The sequence below is a fragment of the Antedon mediterranea genome, chromosome 3 (assembly GCF_964355755.1).
Source record: "Antedon mediterranea chromosome 3, ecAntMedi1.1, whole genome shotgun sequence".
In the NCBI taxonomy this organism is placed as follows: domain Eukaryota; kingdom Metazoa; phylum Echinodermata; class Crinoidea; order Comatulida; family Antedonidae; genus Antedon; species Antedon mediterranea.
Genome location: NC_092672.1, coordinates 22,610,088 through 22,616,666, shown reverse-complemented (window position 1 = coordinate 22,616,666; position 6,579 = coordinate 22,610,088). Strand labels below are relative to the sequence as shown.

The 6,579-nt window shown below is 31.1% G+C and overlaps 2 long non-coding RNA genes across 2 annotated transcripts; both read left to right on the top strand.

Moving 5' to 3' along the window:
* The first annotated feature begins 513 nt into the window (after positions 1-513).
* On the top strand, positions 514-2,576 carry LOC140043716 (uncharacterized). The gene is made up of 3 exons (XR_011844364.1): positions 514-841; positions 1,628-1,693; positions 2,246-2,576. It is a non-coding gene; the product is annotated as an uncharacterized lncRNA (long non-coding RNA).
* A 312-nt stretch (positions 2,577-2,888) lies between these two features.
* Positions 2,889-5,569, top strand: LOC140043717 (uncharacterized). The gene is made up of 4 exons (XR_011844365.1): positions 2,889-2,969; positions 3,505-3,605; positions 4,169-4,243; positions 4,850-5,569. It is a non-coding gene; the product is annotated as an uncharacterized lncRNA (long non-coding RNA).
* The last annotated feature ends 1,010 nt before the right edge of the window (positions 5,570-6,579 follow it).

Below are 6,579 nucleotides of genomic sequence, written 5' to 3'. Positions count from 1 at the left end.
ATAGGGGTCGTCGGTTTCGTGTTATGGGTCGTTCAATTCGAGGTTGTTCAATTCGAGGTCGCCCGGGTCGTTGGGGTCGTCCAATTCGAGGTCGTCGCTTTCTACACACCCCCCTGAATGCTACCAATGTTCTTAGCATTCACAATACCATTCAGAATATCTCCCTGAATGCTACCAATGATCTTGGCATTCACACTACCATTCAAAATCTCTTCCTGAATGCTACCAATGATCTTAGCATTCACACTACCATTCAAAATATCTCCCTGAATGCTACCAATGAACTTAGCATTCACACTACCATTCGGGATAGCTTCTGAATGCTTATTGACTCTTGTAAGCATTCCTAAAGAATGCTTGGAAACTTTTCTTAGCATTCCGATTAAGTGGTTTTAACCATGAATGCCTAAATTCTAAAAATTACCTGTAAATTAGCATTCGAATGCCTAGTGAATGGTTAGCGAAGGCTATTTAAGCATTCTCCTTTGGTAAGGGTAGTTCACCACACAGCTGTTTCAAACATACGAATTAAGTCATGCGCCCTCAACGTTACAAGTCGTATCGCTGGAGTAACAATACATAAACAATTACTTACAAATCCACGTGTGCAGAGTGGAGTCAAACGTCATTTAAAGACATGTTTTAAACAGCCAATGAGAATGAGATAAAAAAATAAAGGGTCGCTAAAAATATGAATATTCATTAAAGAGTCCCTGGATGAAACAAGCATGTTGTCATTTTGTTTTTAACAAGGAATGTAACGCTGAAAATTAATGGAAGGGTGGACCATAAATTACAAGCATAGACCAATTGACGCACGTGAGTGACATTTCCAAATTAGGTACATGTTTGTTTGTCCGTATCTTTAAAAAATGTAATTTTCACTCTAATTCTTTGGTACTGCATGATAATTTAGTTATCTGTGAATGTTATAACATAGTAATGGTCGAGAGGTGATGGTTGAATTTTTGAGCTATGGCCGTTTCAAATTGTGTCATTTTTAGGCTTAGGCTTGTGTCTACTCTAGTTGCAACACTGCCTTTCATGTGACAGCTGACCCAAATGAGTTTGGAAATGTTACATTATTTTAATTATTTAGGCCTGGCTGGGTAGGGTAGGCATATATATTATAGGCCCTATTTTTATTTTAATACTAGGCCTAGGCCCTTGCTAGACCTGTGTTCTCTAGCAGCCTACTACAGAGAAGCAGCTTTCCGGCTTAGTTAGCCTGGCCTTGAGTAGGCTAGCCTACTAGCCTAATAATAGGTATTAGTAGGCTACCTAATTAAAATTAGGCCCAGGATCTACGCCTAGGCCTATATATTTTTAATATTATTTAATCATTATAATTAATTTTAGTTTTATTAAATTTACAGTATTCATTACAAAAACTGTAAATTTAATATTATGAGGATTATATATACCCTATGTAACATGTATGCAATAGGGAATATTATAGGCCTATATGTATGTAATAATTACAATATAAATAATGACAAGCATCATATTAACATTCGGTTTTGCTCATCACTGCATATTCAAATTAGTATGCAATCATATTAAATTTAATAAGTTAAGTTAATTTTATAAAATTGTTATAATAATTATTAATGTTATACTATTGTAGATACATATATAGAGCAGTAACCTGAAGTGGCTAAGCAGATTTGGACCATACCTACCATCTATATAGGTAAGATTATTTTGCTGTTCAAGAAGTAGCAAATATTAAATTGTGTACCATGCTATTAATTTGTAATATTAACAATCAATCACTACCACTGGCTGGGTAGGCTAGGCCTATATCATAGGCCCTATTTTTATTTTAATATACTAGCTAGACCTGTGCTCTCTATCACTAGCAGCAGCCTACAGAGAAGCAGCTTTCCAGCTTATTTAGCCTAGCCTAGAGCAATTAGGCTAGGTATAAGTAGGCTACCTAATTAGGCTAGGCTCTACGCCTATATAGGCCTATTATTATTTAATTATTATTAATTTTTGTTTAATATATTTACAGTATTTATTTAAATAATGTTATGAGAATACCTGGTTATATATACCCTATGCAATGACATAAGGCATATATGCCTACCCTGTATGTAATAATTACAATTATTATAAATAATGAATTTTAACATTCGTTTTTGCTCATCACTGCATATTCAAATTAGTATGTATGCAACCATATTAAATTTAATAAGCTAATTTTAAGTAATTCTTATAATAATGTTTTACTATTTTTTAGGTACATAGCGGCAACCCGAAGTGGCAAAAACATTTTAAACAGATTTGGACCAATACCTAGCAGCCTACCATCTATATACAGTAGGTAAGTTTATTTTATTGCTCAAGAACTAGTAAATTTTAAATTGTGTTTACCATGCTATTAATTTTCAATATTAACAATCAATCACTACCACTGGCTGGGTAGGCTAGGCCTATATTATAGGCCCTATTTTTATTTTAATATACTAGCTAGACCTGTGCTCTCTAACACTAGCAGCCTACAGAGAAGCAGCTTTCCAGCTTATTTAGCCTAGCCTAGAGCAATAGGCTAGGTATAAGTAGACTACCTAATTAGGTCTAGGCTCTACGCCTATATATTATTATTTAATTATTATTATTTTTAGTTTTAATATATTTACAGTATTTTATTTAAATAATGTTTATTATGAGAATACCTGGTTATATATACCCTATGCAATGACATAAGGCATATATGCCTACCCTGTATGTAATAATTACAATTACAGTATTATAAATAATGAATTTAAACATTCGTTTTTGCTTATCACTGCATATTCAAATTAGTATGTATGCAACCATATTAAATTTAATAAGCTAATTTTAATTAATTCTTATAATAATGTTTTACTATTTTTTAGGTACATAGCGGCAACCCGAAGTGGCAAAAACATTTTAAACAGATTTGGACCAATACCTAGCAGCCTACCATCTATATACAGTAGGTAAGTTTATTTTATTGCTCAAGAACTAGTAAATTTTAAATTGTGTTTACCATGCTATTAATTTTCAATATTAACAATCAATCACTACCACTGGCTGGGTAGGCTAGGCCTATATTATAGGCCCTATTTTTATTTTAATATACTAGCTAGACCTGTGCTCTCTAACACTAGCAGCCTACAGAGAAGCAGCTTTCCAGCTTATTTAGCCTAGCCTAGAGCAATAGGCTAGGTATAAGTAGACTACCTAATTAGGTCTAGGCTCTACGCCTATATATTATTATTTAATTATTATTATTTTTAGTTTTAATATATTTACAGTATTTTATTTAAATAATGTTTATTATGAGAATACCTGGTTATATATACCCTATGCAATGACATAAGGCATATATGCCTACCCTGTATGTAATAATTACAATTACAGTATTATAAATAATGAATTTATACATTCGTTTTTGCTTATCACTGCATATTCAAATTAGTATGTATGCAACCATATTAAATTTAATAAGCTAATTTTAATTAATTCTTATAGTAATGTTTTACTATTTTTTAGGTACATAGCGGCAACCCGAAGTGGAAAAATCATTTTAAACAGATTTTGACCAATACCTATACCTACCATCTATATTATAGGTAAGTTTATTTTACTGTTCAAGAACTAGTAAATTTTAAATTGTGTTTACCATGCTATTAATTTTCAATATTAACAACCAATCACTACCACTGGCTGGGTAGGCTAGGCCTATATTATAGGCCCTATTTTTATTTTAATATACTAGCTAGACCTGTGCTCTCTAACACTAGCAGCCTACAGAGAAGCAGCTTTCCAGCTTATTTAGCCTAGCCTAGAGCAATAGGCTAGGTATAAGTAGACTACCTAATTAGGTCTAGGCTCTACGCCTATATATTATTATTTAATTATTATTATTTTTAGTTTTAATATATTTACAGTATTTTATTTAAATAATGTTTATTATGAGAATACCTGGTTATATATACCCTATGCAATGACATAAGGCATATATGCCTACCCTGTATGTAATAATTACAATTATTATAAATAATGAATTTTAACATTCGTTTTTGCTCATCACTGCATATTCAAATTAGTATGTATGCAACCATAGTAAATTTAATAAGTTAATTTTAATTAATTCTTATTATAATGTTATACTATTACTATTACTATTTTTTAGGTACATATATAGCGGCAACCCAAAATGGCTAAAACATTTTAAACAGATTTGGACCAATACCTACCATCTATATAGGTAAGTTTATTTTACTGTTCAAGAACTAGTAAATTATAAATTGTGTTTACCATGCTATGAATTTGTAACTTTAACAATCAATCACTAACACATGTACAGTACAGCAGTAGTACTATCAATCAATAGTAATTAGTTAGTAATTGAAATATAGACATACTATAGTATTACTTTTACATATTCATTATCATTAGGCATTGTTAAAAGGAAATCAATACAATGCAATATTCCTTTAACATTTAAAAATGTACAATATTTTATGATCATTAATGTTAATGAATCATTCTTTGTTGGCTTTCTTGCATTTGTTGGGTTTTATTATTTCATTTTGTATCATTGGAGATGTGAAAATCAGATGAGTCTAAGTTTGACTCTAATCCACACTGCTGTTTTGTGACGGTTGAGTTTGGCATGTATTAGCTCCCCGCCTTGCTCAGAGACCACCTTCCATTCTCTCATGAATGCAATAGCATGTTGCTCAAGCATATGTAGCTTAGGCTGTATTACACCTGGTGCAATATGCCTGTATTCTGCTAAAAATACTTGTATGATATTTTTATGGAATTAAAAAATACTTAATTTACACATTAATACATTTTATAATTTCAGAAATTTTGTGATGAAAAAGTCAATCTGTGGTGACTGTAGAATGGACCCGAGATCTGACTATCTTAGACATTTAAATAATAGAAAGTTCTGACAATTTTGTTGAATAGAAATATACAATGTATGACGTAATCTTAATTGAAAATTGGCGCTTTTTAAACTATGTATATAAATTAGGATGAGAAAACAGTTATTTGATTATGAGGTATGTTCATTTAATTAAATTTGTTAGTATAAACTTTCAAAAAGAGTGAAGATATAAAGAAGAAAAGCAGATTATGGAGCAGCTGTACCAGACAAAAAACTGTTCCCTTAAACGCCAGTGTGTTCTTTCACTTGTGAATGTAGTTTTTGCCCAGGTCATAGTTGTTGTTGAAGTGTAGCATGCCAAGCAATTTGGTCCATGCCCTGTTAATTTAAATGTTAGCGTGGTAGTATACAGTATCCATTGAAAATTCGCGAATGGCAGGTTGTATAAATGTATATAGGTTGTAATTTTACATTTGTTAGATTTAGTGCAAATTTGTGATGGTTTTCATATTTTTTAAGTTGTATTTTTTATCCTTTTCTTTAAATTTTGTTCCACAACAGAAGCAAGTAGAACGTAAAGCCTTTTCGTGAAACTGTATTGCCTACAAAAAAGAAAAGAAATTTTAATTTTACCAACCTTTAATGTTATATTATATTTATCATACAGTAGTTTGAGTATTTTTGTATAGGCTTTAATTTTAAGGGCCTAGCTAGGCCTGGTAGTTAGTAGTTTTACTAAATATTTACATTTATGATGAATTATATTCAGTTGAAATAAATACAATGATAATAATTAAGCTTATTATTTATTCTATTGTAAATTAAAATGATGTATAGTATGATTACACTACTTATACGTACCAACTAGGCCTAGCTACAACCTAGGCCTAGTTGCGTACAGCCTAGCGAGCGGTTATCAGCCGCGTTCATCGACCTCTCGCCAAATACGCTGTTTCGCATTTAACAAAACAGTCGAGTTTTTAAATGAAAATTTCTTGAGATTTTCACCGTCACCTCCTAACAATTCAATGTCTCATGTAAGCATATATAATCAAACTTTTACCTAGATTTTCCAAGTATTTATGAAAATTACGAATAAAAACAAAAAGTGTACAATTTGACAAGCATTTTTTCAAACTTTCCATTGTTTACATTTGCTAGGCCGATCGATGTTAATTTTTAAAACTTCCGGGTGTAAATAATTTCGTAAACTTGTTGTTATGCTTAATTACTTACTATTTCCAAAAAATCGGTAATTAAGAATCTTATTTTCTAACAAATAGTATAAAAATGGTTTTATAATATTTATGACGAAATTGATTAAATTAATTTAAAGTGTAGTTATAAAAGTTGCAAATGTCGCGAAAGTTGAACGAGATTCAACCACTCGCGCGGCGTCACGCTCAGGCACATATCGCCGTCTGACAATATTGAGGGCGCTTGACTTTTTCTATTTATTTTACATTGGTTGAAACAGCTGTGACCAATAACTTTAAATATTTCAGAATAAGAAAGACAAAGACACAAACATGCAGTAAAATAAATATAGAACAAAGTGATAGTAGAGTAAAACAACATTATATTAAATATTATTCTTATAGAATTTTTAAAATGTTGAGAGGATTAATGTTTTAAGATTTGAGTGTCATAAGGACTAAATGTCAATTTATTTGTAATTTAAATATTCATATGTTTCCTCATCT